This window comes from Pteropus alecto, unplaced genomic scaffold (assembly GCF_000325575.1).
Source record: "Pteropus alecto unplaced genomic scaffold, ASM32557v1 scaffold109, whole genome shotgun sequence".
Lineage (NCBI taxonomy): Eukaryota > Metazoa > Chordata > Mammalia > Chiroptera > Pteropodidae > Pteropus > Pteropus alecto.
Genome location: NW_006494608.1, coordinates 6,039,223 through 6,060,312, shown reverse-complemented (window position 1 = coordinate 6,060,312; position 21,090 = coordinate 6,039,223). Strand labels below are relative to the sequence as shown.

General features: G+C 36.2%; 1 protein-coding gene across 17 annotated transcripts in view; it reads right to left on the bottom strand.

The window, feature by feature from the left end:
- Nucleotides 1-21,090, bottom strand: part of NRCAM (neuronal cell adhesion molecule) — a 259,076-nt gene that overhangs the window by 117,389 nt on the left and 120,597 nt on the right. For 14 of the 17 annotated variants that reach the window (XM_025041894.1, XM_025041901.1, XM_025041903.1 and 11 more), the window contains one exon: nt 11,956-12,033. The exons of the other annotated variants lie outside the window; for them this stretch is intronic. The gene's annotated coding sequence lies outside the window, so the exon portion shown is untranslated. The remainder of the gene's footprint in view (nt 1-11,955; nt 12,034-21,090) is intronic. 17 annotated transcript variants of the gene reach the window in all.

The window sequence follows — 21,090 nt, the reverse complement described above, 5'->3', positions numbered from 1 at the left end:
CCTGACTTATTCCTGTGTTATTGTTAGGCCTAGAATATCTTTTCTCTTTCTGTAGCATCCATTTATTCCACACAATGTTCATGGACACAGAAGGGATATTTAGAACCATGGGAGCAGTGTAACAACCTTGACAGCCTTTAGATTTATTATTTGATGTGAGTGAGCAGCAGGGTAATAGCTTTGACTTCCATATCTGACCATATTTGCCAAATACACATAGTACATTGACTGGAACTCCCAAGGTCAAGGGATTTCCTTATTAGCGAATTAAGTATGCTGATGGGCACATCTTTTGCCCAGGCAGAGGCATGGTGGTGAAGCACATGTCCTCTGGAATTAGATTAACTTGGTTTATCACTGCTCTACCATTTACTAGCTGTGTGTCCATGGGCAAGGTATTTAACTCTGTAGCTCAATTTCTTCATCTATAAAATGAGGATGATAGCCAGTTACTGTGAGGATAACATGGGTAAAACATGTAAAGTGCTCAGAACATGTATGGTACATAGTAAGCCTCAAATATGGTAACTTTTATTATAGTAGAACATAATGGGTTTCAGAGTAGGTATCACTGAGAACATTTAGGTTCTGCTATTAAGGCATTACTGTCTACATACAAATCTAATACTTCTCAAGAAAGAAAGAAAGAAAAACCCTTATAGCAAAAATAAAAATACTGCTTCGGGCATATTTTGATTATTCTCAGTTGTTCTTGTTACACTATGTTAATTTTACCTTATTAAATATTGAAGAAAGGCCATCAACATTGGGAAGACATTAAGATATATTATATGAAATTAAACTAATTTGTCTTTATGAAATACAGCCTTAGAGGATCCCAGATGTTATTTTTACAACAAATATCTATTTTTTAAAAAGGCCATCATGTCATACATGTGTCAACAAAACAGTAGTGTAAGAAAAATGCATCCCTGGCTAAGTTGAGGCCCTTAGAGAAAATAACTTGCCTCCACATAGTGCTAAACGAGGGACAACACTAAAATAGGAACGAGGCAAATGAGCAGTCCAACGAAGAATGGCAAATGTCTACCCTGGTGGGGCACACAGGCTAGGAGGAAATTCAAGTTAATAATAAAGGGACCAGGCAAAATCTGTATCAGATCTGGCTTTACAACCTTGAGTGTCTTCATTTTCTTTTCTTATTACAAGATTAAAATTATGGTGCTGATTTTGTGGCACTAAAATGTTTTATGAATCAACAGAGGCTCAATCATAAAAAAGAATGTTTTCTAATTCGAATATTTTTGATCAAAATAATATAACTTAGCAATAGAAACCTTTAAAAAAGTGAACTGTTTTACTTTACACCTTATTCAGGGAACAAATCTGACTTATACTGAATATATATTTCCACAGAACTAGATTTCAATAACTCATAAATTCTCATTATAAATAATTCTTTATAAAAATAAATTAGGAAAATGCATATGATTCTCTATATTCTATAAATAGAGGTAAAACATTTCATTACAGTAAAGAAATCTATAAGGCACAGCTAGATAATGCTAAGAAAAAAGATAATTTTGATAAGAAAATGAATGTAAATTGTAATGAACTCTCTAATATCATTTACAAAATATCCTAATTTGAACAATTTAAAAATAGTGCCATTGTATATCCTAACAAACACTCCCATTCCTTTTATCAGGAAGCAAATTACTGACAGATGATAAATGCAATTTTATTTCAGATGCCAAAGTGTGTTATATGTCAGTCAGATTCAAAGCAATGCAAGTAAAATGTAAAAAACAAACCAGAAAGGTTTTTCCACAGACGACATTTATAGAAATTAAAGAAAGTATCAGATAGTTCTCCAGAAAATAGGTTCCATGGCCCACATGGATCACCAATATGACTGCTAGGTCAACAGAAACTAGTAAAGAATTGGTACCAGGCATCTGGGAGGTCATTAGCAACAACAAGACTTAACTGGAAGCAAGTAGGGTGCCCCTATGGCATGAACCACATTATTCCTTACTATTCCATCCCATGTTTGTGGGATAAAGAAAAAGAGTGTCAAGTCAAATATGGAGATTTTTTTTCCTGTTTATCTTATGTACATGAGAAGTAGAATGGAAATTTGATCATTTTTTCCCTTTTCCATTTGATTGAATAGAAGATGAATGGACAGCAGTATTAGTTTTGATTAGGAAATATCTAGGAGCTCACAATAAAAAATTTATGAATATAAATTATGATCTGGGCATTTAAAATTATGATTTGGAGCATTAATTATGCCAGAATTTGCCCATAAGTACATGTGAATTCCCTCTATAGCCAATGCATCATGTTAGGACACAATTTCTGAGACTTGTGATTCATCTTAGCAAATGCCCTAGGGTTAAGCCATCTTTCATCTAGAAATCAAAAATAATTATTAAAATGGAAATGATTCATGGAAATATCACCTCAGTCATTTGGAATGTATCTAACTGATCACCCTTTCCAAATAGTGACCATAGGACAAAAATAAATAAATAAAAATAAATAACTACAAACATAACAGGAACAGAAACAATGCAGCTCTTTCCCATTACATTAAACTCAAATTTGTCTGGCTAGTAATAATGACATATTGTCCCATGTTGTTGCTTCAAAAAATGTTTCCAGTGACCTTTGAGAAAGCTATGTACTGTTTTCCTTCATTTTGCCCTTGGCAAAATTTTCTTTGTTTAGGTCACTCTTTGAAAATGTCATTTCAGTCTAAATCGTGTACTTTCTAGGTCCCTAGGTTAATAAGAGTTTTTGACTTTTTGGTTTCCACAGACAGTTCTTCTCTTGGAGATGACTGATGGTGTTAATTCTCCTTGAATGTAGTCCATGGAAAACCACCCCACTTCAATAACGTTTACTGATTCTAAGGACAACCTGGGATGACCAGTTATCATGCTGCCAGCCCAGTTTTCTAAATTCCAGCGGTGGAACTCAATTACAGCAGAGATGTCTCAACTAAGATTGTGTTCATGAAATAATGAGACAAAAGCTCAGCTAAATTTGAACAAAATGATGGAAGGCAAGAGGCCTTTCTGTTCTCCAGCTGCAGCTTGCTTGACTCCTGGTCTCTCCACTTACCATTCCCAGAGCCTCTCTCCTAGTTTTGGGATCTCACTACTCATGCATCTACCACAGCAATAGTTATTTATGACAAAACTCTATCTTCCTCTCAAAAGCAGCCCTCTGCATTTTGTATTCTAGTAGTAACACCACCATCAATCTACACAGTCTCTAAAGCCAGAGGTCAAGCCTTGCTTGTCCTCATTCTTCACTCCCAATTGGCATGTAAGTCCACTGAAATATACTCTAAACTGTCTCCTTCTCTGTAGCCCCTTTGCCAGGATTCTGAGTCAAGCTCTCTTGCTCCTTATCATCTCTCGCCTACTAATGGTTTTAGCTTCCAATTTTACCCATCTGTTCTGCATACAGTTGCCAGGGTACTTGTTCTAAACTCAGACCTAATTATGTGACTCCTCTATTTAAAATCCTTAAGTAGAATCCTACACTAATCTCAAACTTCTGGCTCAGACAACACTCTCCAATCTGCCTTCAAAGCATCTCTAATTTCTCCACCTTCAGTCATAACGATATACTCAAAGTGTATTGACAGTAAGGTTTCAATAGTATGTAAACAGTCGACTTACATGAATATAACTAAAGAGTGTAAGTCGCTAAAGGGCACTAACCATATCTTTTAATGCAGACTGCATTATTAGAACCTCTTGCAGTTCTCTCTATAAGACACAATCAATAACATTTATTAATGAAGATGGTCACCATATAGGCACTAACTGTAGGTTCTATAAGTTAGTATTTTATTTGTATGAATGAAACTCAAATAACTCTAGAATAAACTGCGATTTATTTTTGGTAAAGTGGTGGGAGTCTAGGTTTCAGTATTGGCAATGATCTCATAAGTCATTTATCGTGGTTACTGCCATGTGACTACTCTACTTGACTCTCAGCTGAAGGAAATCTGTTTTATAAAAGAAAGTCTTTTAATTATTTACTCTTTATAATAAAGATCTTTCCATGCCATTTTTATGTCTGTTGAATCAATTACTGGAGCAAGGCAGCTACATTTCACTAATAAACATAATTTGGACAGATTCAGCAAGTCCATTATAATGTAGGTATTCAAAATATACTTCCTCACTGAATTTAGGGGTTGTTCTACTGAACAAAAATCCTAATGTTCAAAGGTTCGGTTGTAGGAAAACGAAAATGTCTATCAATTCACTAGAAAGGTGCTCTGAGTGACCAACAACCATCAGCAACACATGGGAGGACCCAGAAAAAATTAAGGAGAAAGTTTTCCTGAGGGCTGACTTCTGGTTTGGGTATATAAAAAATATTTGTTGATTCAACAAATATTTACACAGAATGAACTAAGTACCCAGGAAAGTGCAAGAGGCTGTCTAGAATGTATTTATTTTTTCCTACTCTTCTGTGGCAAAAAAAAGTTTTTAAAAAAGGACCTCAAAAATGTATATCTGTCAAATAATTTATTTTGCAGAACAAATCAAATTTTTTTTTATATTAAAATATATCTGTAGTTAGAGTCTCTATAAGAGGGAAATGTTATACAATGAAGAAATATTTTACAGCACACTTGGAACTTTTCCACATTTTGAATAATTTTAATATGGTAGTTTTGTCTAGTTATATTTATCAAATTCTTTCTCAGGTTTGTTTGTTTGTTTGTTTTGCCTCAGGGAACAAAACCATTTAGGAAACTATGTTAACTACGTGTTCTCTGCACTTACTGACAAAAATATTAATAGAAACCTGCAGAAACCATTTCCCCTGTGCTCTTTCTCTACATGGATTGTTCTTTGCCTTCCATTTTCTCCTTTCATAACCCGTTCCTATGTCCTTTCCTTCACTAGGCTAACAGCTTCTGTCAGCAAGGCTTTTATTCAGTGCAGTAGGAAAAGCTTTGCAGAAACACAGATTAATCATGTTTGCTGCTTCTCTTTGTTTACCCCTTCGGTTCTTGCAGAATTCAAGCAAACCAAAAAAATGCATGTCTAATCACAAATGTGAACCCCTCTTAGACAGTTATTTTGGTGCATTTCTCTTTTAAACATATCGTATAATTAAAGCTTCTCTGAAAATCAAACAATATTAATTTTCCCCTATATGTCTTCCCCATCAAATATGTATTATAATGATGTAAACACATATTCTGTGTATCTTGAGTTCCAAAAGAGAAGTTAAGGATACAAACGCCAAGGAAGTAATTCAATATTTTATTTTTTATTTTCCACAACTATTCCTTGGGATACAGACATAACTAAGCAATTTAAAGTAATAATAAATTTGGAGTTAGATATCATTAATTAAATAACAGAAGCATGTAGTCTATGACTCTTCAAAGTAGACCTTTGAATGGTTTTATCACCATTGCGTTTAAATGAAATAAAAAATCTTCACTCAAGTCTTATTCTTGAAAATATAAGAATGCCATTAATTTCATCCAATAATTAAATGGGATAACTATTGGTGACTTCACCACTTGCTTATATAATAGTTTCATAGTCCTCTAACATATCAGAGTTCTCTGCCATTCAGGATGAACTTGTTTGCTCTGCTTTTTCCAGTGTTAAGACATTTTTCTGTTAAAATGTTATAGTTGGAGCCTAAAGGCATTGGGGCAGCAACACCATCACCCCAGCATTAAGGAATCATTTCCTCCGTGCTTTGTTCTTCTATCAACATTTTAGAACATGGCTTTCTCATTTTGTCACTGGCTGAGAATCCTAGGGTCAGAAAGTTTATAAAGTAGCAGTAGAATTCCTGTCTCAAATAACAAGTAAATGATACTAAACAAAAATTCTCAAATTCTCAACTTTTTCAAACCATTAGCCAAGCAGAACTCCACCAAGATCAGCCTTTCTGTAAACAAGATACAAAAAAAGTGTGGTTTAATGGGAATTCATAATATAGCAAGTTATAACACAAGATGAAGCTGACTAGAAATGGAATTGCCCTGGTTGGACAGGGGAATCCCTGCCTCTGTGAGAAGCAAGTTTCCATCTGAGATGCCAAGTTTACCAAGTGCCTAATGGACAGCCCTTTTGCATATCTCTTCCTGTATTATTCCAGTGAAAATTGAACTCAGTAAGTATTTTCAGCTTTTCTCTTTACAAAAACTTTGAAATGAACAAAAATGAAAGCCAGGGGAGGATCATCTATAGGACAGACAGATGGCACCAAGAGTCTATGTTTAGCTAGATCATTCCTTCTATAAACTTCATAGTGTATAGAGTCCCTGCTACATTTTAGTATAGAACACTTTTGTGAGAGGAGAACATTTCTGGAAAAACTCTCCTAGATCTGTACGGTTTTACTTATAAAGGCAACGGTATGAAATATACACACAGAAGACCCATGTGCAAATGGGCTCATGTGAGCGACACAGCAGCCAGTGAGGAGGCACATCTCGCACACCTCAGGTGCAGTAGCAGCTTAAGGAGGCATTGCAGGAACACATTAATCAACACATTTGAGGAATGCATTAATCAACACTGTCATGATGGCTGGCGTGCTGCATTGTTTAGCCATGCATGCTAACGAACACAAAGCAGCAATATGAATGTGAATTTCCACCATGCTGCAAGAAACAAAGCTCTCTCAGGACTAGCCCCATGCACCTTATCCTACTCGACACTTTCAATAAAAATTATTCTCTCCTGAATTTGCACTAGTTTATGAAGTTAGTTTCTGCAACAGTCAACCAGAAACAAAGATGCTTTACAGACCAGCTAAGTTTGACAAAAGCTGTAGAAATGCCTTCTGCAGATATGAAAACTTGAATTCTTTCAAGAGGTTTCTTTCTTCTTATTCTTTTCTTTTCCTCACAAAACAAATCAAGGCAAAATAAAACAAAACAAAGCAAAAAAAAAAAAAAAAAGTCCAAGCATCTATTTGTGTATGCAGTCAGATGTGACAGCAACATACTGCATTATCAGCAGGGGCTGGGCCAGCCTCCTGCTCCACACTGGGCATCATTTTCCTCCTGGGTAGTTCCCTAGATAACCCTCCTGTCAGGATTTGACTCCCTCCAAAAGCAGCCAAGGATGAAATGTCCAGATGCTGGAAGGAAGGGCTCTGATAAAGAACCCACAGAACCTAGCTACACATTTCTACCTTTGTGTGTACAGTTATGTGGACCTGAATATTTAAGGTTTTCCAGTATTATCAACATTTAGAATATCTCACTCAGTAGGTTATTGTGCACAAAACTCAATAAATATTGATTTTGGTCATGAGAAGGCTGAACATAAAAATTATAATTCCGAATGAATAAGGGATACCATTTATAATTATCATTTTGAATAAGTTTCTTCCTCTCATGGGCAGTTATTTCAGTAGAGTTTGAAGTTGCTGGGAACAAGGGTCACAAGGCAGTGACTCCTCTCTCTGGTGGCAGAGTTCTAGTCATTACAGTGAGCCCCCAAATTAAAGCCTATAGTCCACTGAGCTAGCCTTATCTCATCACCAGCTCTCATTCTAGTGACTCTAGAAAATATTTTAAAACTACAAGCCAAAAATGCAGCAGAGGAAAACAAATCTGATCTATTAAGTATCTACAATGAGCTATTAGCAAAGATCACCACATCAGCCCTTGGTGCATAACTACTAAGTCGCTACACATTTCCTCTACCGGAGTGATTCAGGCAATTTTCTCCTTCCAATTTCAAAGCAGATATTTCTCCCCACTAGACTACAGTGAGAGGAAAGAGGAGAAATGCATGAAAGTTGCAAGATTTCTCTACTGACTCCTAGCACTAACTGTTGCTGCCACAGACACATGATGCCACCTTTCTCACTCTCTCACCTTTGCACAATTACCCATCTCCCACTACTATCTCCTAAGAAAGCATGCTGATGTCTTTTTTTCAGATACCTTTCAACCATTCTTTCTGAGCCTTCAGTAACAGCTACCAAAATGAACAGCCCAGAATAGTGGGAGGGGGACAGGGTGGGTTTCCAGAGAAAAAAAGGTTGTGTCCCATAAGAATTACAAGGACAGGATGCAAGGGGCAGAAAGGACTTAATAAATAAAGGCATCCCAATCATGGATGCCATAACTCAGAGCTAAATATTGGGAAGTGTATTATAATTCAACCTCCCTACAGAATCTCTGTACATTAGATTTAATATGCTTTCATCTGACCACAGGTCACAGGTATTACTCTGACTCCACATAGAAATGGAAAGCTGGGCAGTACACTGGGATGCAAGAATAGAATGTTTGTTTCTCATTCAGCTTCCAGGAATACTGCATTTTAGTAGGGAGCAGTCATTTCATGAAGCAGTTTGCCATGATCACAGTGGGGGGATTGTCCAAGTGTGCTAATGTTTCAAGAGGTGTGGCCACCCTCGGCACATGTCAGGGTGAAGAGAGAGTAGGTTAGTAAGTATGAGAAAAGATTGTTCTGATTTTCTAGATCAGTGGTCCCCAACCCCTGGACTGTGGACTGGTATGATCCGTGGCCTGTTAGGGACCGGGTCACACAGCAGGAGGTGAGCAGCAGGCAAGCCAGTGAAGCTTCATCTGTACTTGCAGCTGCTCCCCAGCACTAGCATCACCGCCTCAGCTCCACCTCAGATCATCTAGCCTCAGATTCTTATAGGAGCACCAGTCCCTGGTGCCAAAAAGGTTGGCGATCGCTGTTCTAAATGACAAAATACCTCATCCATTGTAAAACAATAAAGAGGTGAATATCCCTTGCTTAGATTTAGACTCCTGTCTTGGTTTTTGTAAGTTCTAAGCTTCCTAGGCTAACTATTTTTATTCATGAGCTTTTCATCTCTAGTTTTGTGTCTCCTAGATTTGTCTGGTGTAACATAGCATGGGATAAAGCTTCTCAGCTTTAAAATGATGCTGTAGGACAAGTTTTTGATAGATCTTTTTATTGTTAAGTAGTATTAAAAACAGTAGTCCTATTTGGACTTTGTAATAAAATACTAATTCACACCTACAATCAACTTAATTATGATAGTCTTTTTACTGTTATCACTTTTACTATTATCTACTCAAAATGTACAGTTGACCCTTGAATATCATGAGTTTGAATGGTGTGGGTCCATTTATACGCAGATTTTTTTCAATAAATGTCAGTTGGGAGTCTGTGGATGTGGAGGATCAAATGTATGCATCGATCTATGCCATTTTATATAGGGGACTTGAGCACCCACAGATTTTGGTATCCGCGAGGTGTCCAGGAACTGATCCCATGCAGATACCAAAGGACAACTTAAGTTTTGGGGGAGTCAAAAGTTATGCACAAATTCTTGACTGTGTGGAGGGTTGGTGCCCCTGTGTTGTTCAAGGGTCAATGGTAATGACCATTCCTAAGATGTATGCATATTTTTTTAAAAGTTAGTACTCTAATAAGAACGACTTTCAAACCATCAACCAAAAACAATTATTAAATAATTCCTATAATCTGTCAGAGTTTTCTTGTTATATAGCTTGCCAAAAAGAAACATGCTTTAAGGTACAGCATAGCCATAATTCTTCAGACTCATTATGGTTACAATCAGGACCAAACATACACACATGCAGCCAGAGCAGAAAACCAGTTATTGAGGTGATTTTGGGACTGTCCCTTCCCCTCACTTGGGTTGCTTACTGAAATTCCACCATTACTGAATTTTAGCTAAAAGTGTTTCAAGCCAGGTAAAAGGCAGATTTCCTTGGAGAGAATTTACACATTAGCATTAATGATGAATGTCAACACAGTTTTTATATGTGACAGGAAATTGAGACAGGTAGCACTTTTCAGAGAGGAGGATGTAGGGGTTCACAAACCACAGTTCTGGCCAGACCGCAGCACCCTAGTGGACGTGGGAAAGACTACTGAAAACACTAGGGAGTTACAACAAAACTTTCTCTTTCTAATGTCAGAGGCTGAATTCTTGAATAGATTGGGGACATTCTGAATACAAGTGTGCTTTAGAATTTTGAGAACTTTCAGGGAGTCTTTGTGAGGCACAGGAAAGAAATGGGGAAGACACTCAGTATTTAGTTTCAACCAGATTAAATCATTCACAAAGATAAAATGAGATATTTTAGTGGCTCCAATAGTGCCTAACAACTAAAAGTTCACTTTAGTCATTTAACAAAAGACTAGACAAAAAGATCAATGAGAAGAATGTACTGAGAAAGTAGAACTGAACCTTTTCACTTGTTGCTCTGGAAGATAGAGATTTTAAGTCAAATGACTCTCATGCAATGAACAGAAGAGAAAATAATGAAAGCAGCCAGGAAAACTCCCTTAAAAACCGCCTGTGAGCGCCCTCACAAGTGAGAAAGCACCATTTATTGAGCCCTGTCACTGCCATCTTAAAGGAGCACTCCTTCCTGGTGGTCCCTCTGCTGGCCTTGTCTTCATGTGTTTTCCAGTAGAAATCACCATTTACTGTTAAGAACTTGGTCTTGCTGTCCTTTTATCTTTCCTAGGTGTGACACAACATATTGCCTACAGAAGAACTTGCCATAACTTACTGCTGACGATGTTTTATTGGGAGGCCACTTAACGCAGCCACTACTAATCCCTAGTTCCTGACAACTGTGATTTGTATATAGACTTTCATGTCCCTGTAAGAACAGACGGATCTTACTATTACATTGCTTTACCTTGCAGGTATTCTTTATTTTATGAAATATGGACACTTGTTGAAGGGGGTGTGTATAGGTATATCAAAACATTGTAAAATAAGTCATTTTACATTAATTTAGAGAGCTTTCTATTAAAAGAGCCATTTGTACAAATTAAGGCTCTTTTGTTATTGATCATAATTACCTAACAGCAATTTCATTAATCTTTACTAATTTTCACTTTTAAAGAACTCTTCAAGCAGAATAAAATGTATGTTATTTGATTTACAAAGTAGCATTCTTCATTTCCAGGCTACTTATTTGGGGATTTCTGGTGGTATTTTGAAATATCATGGAACAAGTTAGTCATATAAAATACAACACAGTGGAAGCAAATTCAACTAAGGCATGAATCATTTCCTCTTAAATACGAAAAGCATCTGAATGAATCCATTTAAGAATTCCAAAGGATGAGGGACAACATGCTTAGAATATTTTACTACCTCAAAATCTTGCATACAATCTTCTTTTCTTAATTAAAGTCCATGAGAGTTTGTCAAATGAAACCTACAAGGTAAAGGACTAATTGAACAATCATGCTCTCTCTCATAAATTCCTTAAGTAAGCCATTACTGGTTGAGATACAGTCTCTGAACTGTGTTCTAGATCTCCAACTAAGATATTTTTTATGAAGTTCAACATTATAATAAATGGCTTTTCAGAAGGCAACATAGGCCAGGCAGAGTCCTTTCTAAAGTTGATAATTATAAATGACATAAATAGGAATGGGGTGGACAGTGGGGGTGGGAAACAAGGAGTAGGGAAGGGATTTACAAAGCAGAAAGCACTTATCAAAGTAATATTTAAATTTTCCAAACAGACTATTGTATTATTTGGACTTCATTGTGAGACAAGAAAAATCACGTACAGATACTATGTTCTCAGATTTTTGATAAATGGTTGAATCAAAAAGGCAATTCTTCTCTTGTAAATGATTCCCATAATTTTGAATCTTTAATTTCTTCAGAAAATACTATTTACTAGCAATGCTTTTAATTCTGCTGCCTATTTTCTGATTCATAACTTAGTAAAAGAAAAATCTTGTTACTATGAAAGAATATGAAGGGCTGGTTTTCTTTGCTATGTACTCTACGTATTTGATCTATCCTCTTTGACAAGCAGTATGATTAATGTTTTTGTATCTATATTCCTACTCTCTGTCTTTTATCTTACTCTCTGGGTTGAAAAGTATTAAATATGGCAATAATATTACATAATCACATAATTTCATGGTATAATTCTCTTCTCTTATGAAGATAAACTCCTACCTTTGACGAAGGTCTTCTTATCTGAATAAGTTGTTCTTCCTTTTAATTCTTTAAACCAAAAGTCATTTTAGCATTGCTCTGTGGGTTGAAGAGTGGGGAAAAATGTTAACATGACATTTGTCGTTAGTCACAGCAGATTGTCAATACATTAACTCCATTGACTCTCTGATGGGAAACACAATTACAGAGAAAGCCCTGTAAAGAAAGACAAATTATGAATAGATTTGCCAAAATACATCTCTACTGGTTTCAATCAAAAGTGACAGCAGAGATGACTAAAACTTTGGTGGCCATCAGTTTAATGGCCACCAAATTTGTGTCTGTTTCTTCTTTTCAGTTTAAGGGAATAGAGGGTTTTTGTAATGCATGTATACTGTGTGGCTAAAACACTTCCTTGCTGGGCTGCTTATTGTTATTATTATTTAAATTTTTTATTAGTAGAATAGGAATTCTTTTGACTATGTTTGAAAGGCCCCAAGTTTTTGATAAGGGTCATAAAAAGATGATGGGAGCATCTAAGAGCAGGGAAGACCCACCTGGGCTATGACAAGGGCTCAGCTATGGGGAGTTCTGGAGCTTGATCCCCTCCAGCTCTCCTCTCCTCAGCCTAAATGTTTCCTTTACAGATATTCTAGCTGAGAACTGGCCAGAAATGGACAGCACAGACACAGTGTTGAACAATCACAGCTGAGTAAATTAGGTTTCATTTATTTTTATTTTTTTTTAATTTTAAACAATCAATTCAGTGACATCCATGGCTTTCTAAAGGAGGATTTGTGCCTTTTTGGACTTTGGACTTTTGTAAACAGAACTCATACTATCAACCTCTGAAAAACCCTTCAGAGACAAGAAACAAGTGTCAATTCAAGAACTCCTGGCTGCACTAAAATATTAAGACAACTATGAATCTCAAATGATTCCATTAATGAAATAAAAATATGTGTAATCAGTTCAGATATTTTTGTTTCTATATGTGTTATAAAGTATTTTCTGCCTTAAATTGCAAAAAGCTTTATCTTAATTACATGTAAAACCAATCTTAATAAAGATTTTCATTAGATTTGATGCAATGATATTTTATCAGAACAAAATGTTAATGTTGTGAAGGTTAGTGATGCTTCTTTAGAATTAAAACCCATTTTATAGTAAAAATTTTTAGAGTAAGGTTTTAGACAAGGTTTCTTTCCTTGTCCTTCAGTTCCCAGTTTTTAAAAAATCTCTAGAGGTATATAGAAAAGAGTACGCAAGAATTCGAAGCTATATCTACAATAATTCATTTCAACAAACATATGGAACATTTAATATGTATGTCAATACATGGGATAAATATAAATAAGGAAAAAATAATAAAAAAAAGAGAGAGATGTTTCCTACCATAAGGGATCTCAGTCCACATGCTAATGGGAAAAACAGAACTACCACCAACTACCATAAAATGCAGTCTTTAAAGAGCATCATGAGATCACAGAAAAAGAGGGCATCAAGGAAGGATTTCTACAGAGATAACACTCAAGATGAACCTTAAAGTTGAGTAGGAAAGGCATTCTAAGTAGAGGGAAGGGCAGGAGCAAAGGAATGGCAATGACAAAGTTCGGTGGTATGTCCCCACTAGTAGAGCAATGAAACTACAGGCACAGTGATGTAGGGGGATAGGGAGCTTGGCAAAGAGGGTAGGCTATAGAGGTCATTTGGAACCAGAGTGCAAAGCATCTTGAGCAAAAACCAATCGGTAAGTCTGGACTTGAAAACCTGAGAATAGTGTGGACCTATTGAAGGTTTTAGGCAAGAGGAAAGAATACTTGCCAGTAGTGAGGGTGACTGACTGAGAGAAGGTAGAGATTGGAAAGGGAGATTGTTTAGGGGTGTTTCAGTAACCAACATACAAGATTCTTCACTTGTAGAGTAACTTCTGCCTCCTCCCTAAGCCCACCCTCAACAAGCACACATTTGACTCCTCACCAAGATGAATCGGGATATACAGATGGAATGCAAATTTAGGGGTCAGAACACTAATTTGACCACAATATCTGATATTATTGCACATCTTTTTATTTTCTCAATGGAACACTTTTGTGATTTTCTGTTTTCCTAATATGTGAGTTCACCTTGATAGGCATAACTTGATTAGGTTATCATGTGAGTGTAGTCTCATTTCTCTCCCCGCCACATAGCCATCTCTCCATCTTCCCACCATCTCTCTCCTCTAGTGTGGTTCAGCTCTGCTTCTGGGCCTGCCCAGAACATGAGGCAGGTGACTTAACACAGTGCTATACTTGACAGTAGGGAAAATTCCCTCTATATCCTTTTTTCCTATTGCTGGCTGTGGGCCTTGGATTAGTCTTTTCCCTCACATTGCAGTGTTAATGTTTGACACTGCTTTGGGCTTACGGGAATTAGACCCTGTCTTATGGAGCATTTTGCTCTCAGGTCATTCAAGCCAACTTCATTTAGGAGACAGAAACCTGTCACCTTTTCTAGCCTATTATAATAGAGCTCTGTGTATGGGTACTCAAGACCAAATCTTCAGCTAATAATACATTTTTGCTTGTCTTGCTTTGTCAGTGTCCCCACTAAAAATATCTCCTTTGGGGACCTCATAGGCAGAGCAGAATGTAAGCATTCTTGGGTCCTCTGTCCACAATCCTTCATCTCCAAAAAATCATGGTAAGGTGGATATGCAACTCAAAAGGGTAGTTTGCTCCTTCCTTCTTAAAGTTTCTTCTGAACCAAATTTCCTTGTATGGTAAAATCAACAGATTCTTAGAGAGTGTTGAAGTTTGCTGAACCAAGCCCTTTAGGGGAATCTTAACCCTAACTATTTGACATCCTTCATTGTGTCTGAAGAACCTACACCACATTGTTGTGTAGCTATTGCTGAAAATCTATATCATAGATGAGCCTACAGCTAAATATTGGGGAGTGAATCGATCAAAGACACGTCAATAAAATTAATTCTACTATAATTTTTACCTGGAAGAAATAAAGGAACTAAAATTTAATGAGCTACTACTATGTCTCAGACCCTATCTATATATTGCAAATAATGCACCAATTCTGTAAGTATCATTGCTTTGACACAGAGGCAAAAATTAAAGCTCAGAGAGGTTAAGTAAATAACCTTAATTACACAGCTAGCAAGTAAGACATCTGGAATACAGTACCACTTCTATCTGAATCCAAAAACATGTGCTGTTTCTACTTCATCCTATGGTTTTTGAGAGAGTGAGGATGCTACTAAGATTTAAAAGGAGGGCAGCAGCGGATAAAGTTGTCAGAAAGAGTGGTCACACTGAGAGGGAGGAATTGAGGAAGCCAAGAAATAAAAGGATCAGGAAGGGAGGAGGGTGGTCCACAGGGTTCAAGCCTGCAGGAAGGATGCAAACAGGGAGAAATCAGCAGCTGTTAGCGGGGAGTCCCCACAACCTGAGCTGGTAACTGCCACCACCTCTCTGAGGGCTGTGGTTTCCACCTTTAAGTGACACCTAACTGCACTATTATGTCTATGCCCCTCTGCTAAGTACATTTTTTATTAATAATGCTTCACAAAAGAGGCAGGTATGAAAATACAACTGGGTATGTTATGGAAGATGATGTTTTTGAACACAAATTTTAAAGGAGAGTCAGTGTGGTTCTTTGATTAGTTTGAATAGTTTTTAGTATAATTCAATTCAGGGTAAATTGCCCTAAAAAGAATATATGTAGTTTTGCATAGGTATGGTTTCCCAGAGATATCTTGTGGGAAATTATTTCATACTTGCTTATGTGTCTTATTGATAGGGCACTGCCTCATTTTTAACCTCCCCATGATGATTTAAACCCTCAAGCCCTTCATGGGGATGTGAAGCACAGCACAGGGAATATAGTGAATAATATCATAATAACTATGTATAGTATAGTGTCAGGTGGGTACTAGACTAATCGAGGGGATCCCTTCGTAAATCATATAAATGTCTAACTACTATGCTGTACACACGAAATTAATATAAAATAATATTAAATGTAAATGTTAATTGAAAAACAAAAATTAAAAAAAAGCCCTCGAGCCTTTGCAAAGACCACCAAAAGATTATATGTTAATTCTATTACCATGTTAGCAATTATGCCAAACATTTCTAGGAAATGAATTTTTGTTACATTCATTACTCTTGCTTTGACAACTGTGTCAGTGGGCTTTCATCACTTTGAAACACATTTAGGTCAACAGAATATGGTAATAAATCATTGCTAAGGGTTATTTTTCCAATAACAAAGTAATAGTTTAATTTTTTTTTTTTTTCCAAAATACAATCAACGTATCCTGTTAAATAAAATCACTCCTAAGTCAAAAGGTCAAGATGAGATCTGATGTAATTTAAAAGTAGCCTTCAGAAAAGATGAATAACATCAAGGTGGAAAAGGTAGGAAACCCAATGGCCACAATTCATACAGTAAATCAAGTACAATAAAATGATTCAATGGTGCATAAGTATAACATAAAAAATTCGATAATTCTTGCCTTAGTTGCACTTGGAAAAATAAAATAACAAACCTCTTAATCTTTCCAAAGTAAAATGAACTATTGATTGGCATAAATTCTTTGCAGGATTTTTTAAAAATGAGAATCCATAACATTTACTATAATTGAAAATCTGTTATTGCAAATACTATTAGGTAAAAATTATCATCAAGCAAAAATGTTGAAATTCTCATTTGGTTTATACTCTCTGCAACAACTGTGAGGACAGTAAAACTGTTTACTCTTTGGTTCCTGTGATGTCGATTTCTTAAAACTGGCCTTATTGATGATATAGCAAAGGATAGATTACATTAAAATATCAAACACCTGACCCCTCAAGCCAATTCTGCTTTCAATTGTGACAATTATTTCTTGTTTACAATTCTTAAAAGTAAACATAGTTGAGAAATACTTTTTAGAACATCAATTTTGAAAACTTTACATGTAACAAGATATTTATACACCTGTGCTATTACGTATTTGTGGAACATACAAAATTGTTTTGTGCTTTTATCACTATAAAACAGTAGCAATTTACAAACTTATTTTTAATCTTTAGTTTTAACAAAACTTCAGTAGTATCAAAACCATGGACTAACCCCAGACACTTCTTTTTTTTCCTAACTTCCTGTCTTTTACATGATCCTTGGACTGAATTTGGAATCCATTCATACTTCTTAACTGGAGAGAAATGGATAAACAAACAACCCTATTAAAATTGGCATTTATCTTTGGTTTCTCTGGGGCATGCCTGTCATCCAGCAGCCTAATTCAGCTTAGCATGGCAAAATGCCAAAATTATCTTGAAACTCAGTTCTCTCTCTTTCAGCAGGCTATGAAACAAAATATATTCCAAAAAGCAGACAGTATGGTCTGAAATAAAGTAGGCTGAGGTACCTCAAACAGACAGCACCCAAAGGAGTCCACCTCCACCATCACCTGGCTGTTGGTGTTTCCGGGACACAGGGTCCTAACTTCTAGCACCAATTTCGGCATCAAGTTCAGCCTACTCTTGCAAGACTAATAAATTTTGGGGGACTTAGGATCAACTCCATGACCCCTTAATGTCAGGATAGGAGGAAGGCTGATGAGATCCATTCTGATGGGAAACTTGCAAGTTAACCAATGTGCATCATGCTTTACCTTTCAGAGAAAGGAAACTACTGATCCCTTGGTAAATCAAATTGAACAGATTGAAGACTGACCACCCCTAGAAGCTTTTGGCTATTTCAAGTGACATCATTTGCTACCTTATATACTCATGCAAATACTCAATAATGAGCAAATTACATTGGTTTATGGCAGCTTGGCCATATGCCATCTTATTGTCACTGCAATGGTAAACATGTTATCACATACATTATTTTAACATTTGATTGTACATAGTACATGGTACACATTTCATGGTTTTATGGGAGCAATTACTATAACTATAAATAGAAGCCTAGCAATCCAGTGTGTAGTAGTGGCTAGCTGTCTACCAAAGAGCCATGCCTTCTGTTGTGCAGAGTGATTGTGGGGAGGAGGCTCCTATCTAGGGTTTACATTTCCAGCTTCCCTTGTATCTGGGTGAGGCCATGAGATGTCAGAGAGCTAATATGTATCACTTCTTTGTCCAGATGTTTAAGAAGCAAATGTCTCTTTGCCATCCCTCTTATCTACTGATGGCTGGATTTCAATGCCCAGTGTGACTTTGGAAGTCACATGTCATGGCCCTTGTCAGTGTAGGTCTCCGAAGGGTGTTAAGCAGAGATCCTTCCAGCACTAGACTGCTACATGAGAAGGAAAGGAACTCTAATTCGGTGAAGTTGCTACAATTTGGGGGTTCATTACACCAGCTAGCTCTGTTCTATCTAATAGACTTAGCATGTCATTAACATAAACCTTTTTCTGTGTCTATAAGAGGAACAGATTTAATTTTAAAATATGAATGTATTCAGAGCAGTAGAGCAAAAGGGATTAAAGGATATTAAATAAGTCTTATTAAAGATGATTAAAGTAACTGTTTACTTCTAGGGAAGAAAAGTTTCAATTAGGCTAGTTAAATTGTCAGTAAACATATAAAGGTCCTAAGAATTTTATATAGCAGATAGTGAGAAACTATTTTTTGAGCTTACTAAATATAAACCAAACAAATATAGAAGATCTACATGATATTATACAAAATAACACTGTATGTAGACCATGTGGAAGACTGAAAATAAGGTTTTTGAGAGAATTTGATTCAGTAGGTACAAACAGGGCCTAGAAATCACTTTCCTAATAAGCAGCCCCCCAGAAAGTTCTGATGCAGGGGTCATGGGTCACACCAAGAACATGGTGAGGAATGCTTCTAGGATAATGATGGTTAAACAGTGAAATATGCCACTTTGTGAGGTTGTCAAATTTCCTTGCTAGAAGAAAGTAAAACTGGGAAAGTTTCTCATCCACAGGGTAGAAAACACACTCTGCCAACAAACATTACAGAGCTCCAGGAATCTAGACAAGTAAGACATGATCCCAATCCTTAAGCAGCTCACAATCTTAGGAGAGTGACTGTGACTGTATATTGCGTGTGTGTGTCTGTGTGTGTGTGTGCGCGCACGCAGAGGAGGTGCTGATGAGTAAAAAGAGAAACAAAAGATGATCTCTTGGTTTGAATTGGGAAAATGAGTGAGATATCATGTATGGAGGGCAGATGTTCCCCAGGTTTTGGCCCCAGGTTCCCCAATCTCTCCTGGGTATCCTTGTCTTGGAACACAGTCTCCAGATGATGTTACCCGCCAACCAAGATACAGAATGAAACAGAGGAAGGGGAGGTATCCAACACTATTCAAGAAGCAAAAGCAGTTCATGTTTACATATTTTACATCTTAAACTTCCACCTATAGTGCTGGGAAGAAAAGAATTCTAAGGCAAACAAAAAAAGTTTTATAAGACCACATGGTTGGTTATATAAGGAGTTATTGTTTAAGGAGTAGTTTCAGTCTGGGATGATGAAAAAGTTCTGGAGATGGATGATGATGATGGCCATGCAACAATACGAATTTACTTAATACCACTGAATTGTACACTTAAAATGGTTAGAATGGTACATTTTATGTTATATATATTTTGACACAATGAAAAAAAACATAGCTATAGACTTCCTTCTGTAAGTTAATGAATATAATAGGATACTTACAGGAAAAAATTTAACTTACATCCTACACTATCCCATTAATATTTTCTGTGTCCTTGAAAAATAAGGACAAAATAATTTATTCGACAAATATTTCATGAGTAATTACTATGGCCCAGGCACTGTTCTAGGCACTGAAGTTACAATAGTGAACAGAATACAAAAAGTCCTGTCCTCATAGAGAATTTATTTATTCTTTCCCTCATACACTCAACAAATAATTATGAAATGTCTATCACTCGCCAAACTCTATGTTGGGCACCAGAAATACAATGATGAAAAACAACAATAAAAACAGCAGTAAACCAGACCTTGCTTTGCCCTCATGAAGCTTCCAGTCAACTGCAGGAGACAGATATTGACCAAATCATCAGAAAAATGAATCTACTTTGAAAAGTCATCAAAGCAGAGATGTGTGGTGCTCCTGGAGTATGTGGTAATGGGAACTGCCTTAGTCAAGGAGGAAATGATGTCTGAACTGATATCTGATGAATGGCATTAGGAAGGGAGAGTGTAGCCTTAGGGAAGCAGAGGGGAAGGGAGGGTACCCTAATGAGACTGGAGTAGCAGGCAGAGGCCCCGGCACACAGAGTCCTATAGATCTTTCAGTCTTAATTTAAAGAGCAATGGGAAGCTACTGATGTACTTTAAGAAGGCTAGGGGTGGGAAAGAAATAATTTGATAATAAATACTTATTTTGCTGCTCTAACAATTTTAAAGCGACCAACTAAAATTGAGGGCAATAACTACAAGTGAATTCCTATATAGTTATAAAAATAGGTAAAACTCTTTGAAGCTTTCAGATGAAAGACTGTCTTTAACATATCAAAGAATTATCATGATCAAATAAGAAATTATAAGTATCACTCCAATTTTTAATTCTCTAGTGTTAATCAAAACACAGTCTCTTAAGGTATTATTATATAATCTACTAGTGAAGCTGAATTTGATCAAAAGTGAGTCTCCTGAATTTGCAAGCCCAGTAAATTAAGTTGCTCACACTTTATTGATACTGTTTAAAGTGGATACTCTGGGAGAAAAAAACCAAACAAACAATGAAACTACTTGATCAAAAAAAAGTGTATTAAATAATACACATTACAAAATATGATCACTTAGTCATCTTTCATTAACATATAAAGTGACAACAGGACATATAACTAAATATTGGACTAATTTGATTGATTTTTAAGAACTTGAACAAAGAATCCAACATAGATAGCATTTCTTCCTTTAAAATATGGTATTAATACTAATATATACTGTTAAACAGGGGGAAAAAATCAGACTGGTAAAATGCTGTGTGCTAAGAGCAGATATATAAGGTATTAAGAAAATTCCACCTTTTGTATATAATTAGGTTAGTCACATGCTCACTATTTTAATGAGCATATTTTAAAATTCAATAAGTAAGTGAAAGACATTTCTATATTTCAAATTCTGGCTAAAAATAGGGGTAGGAAACATCAAACTTTTAATT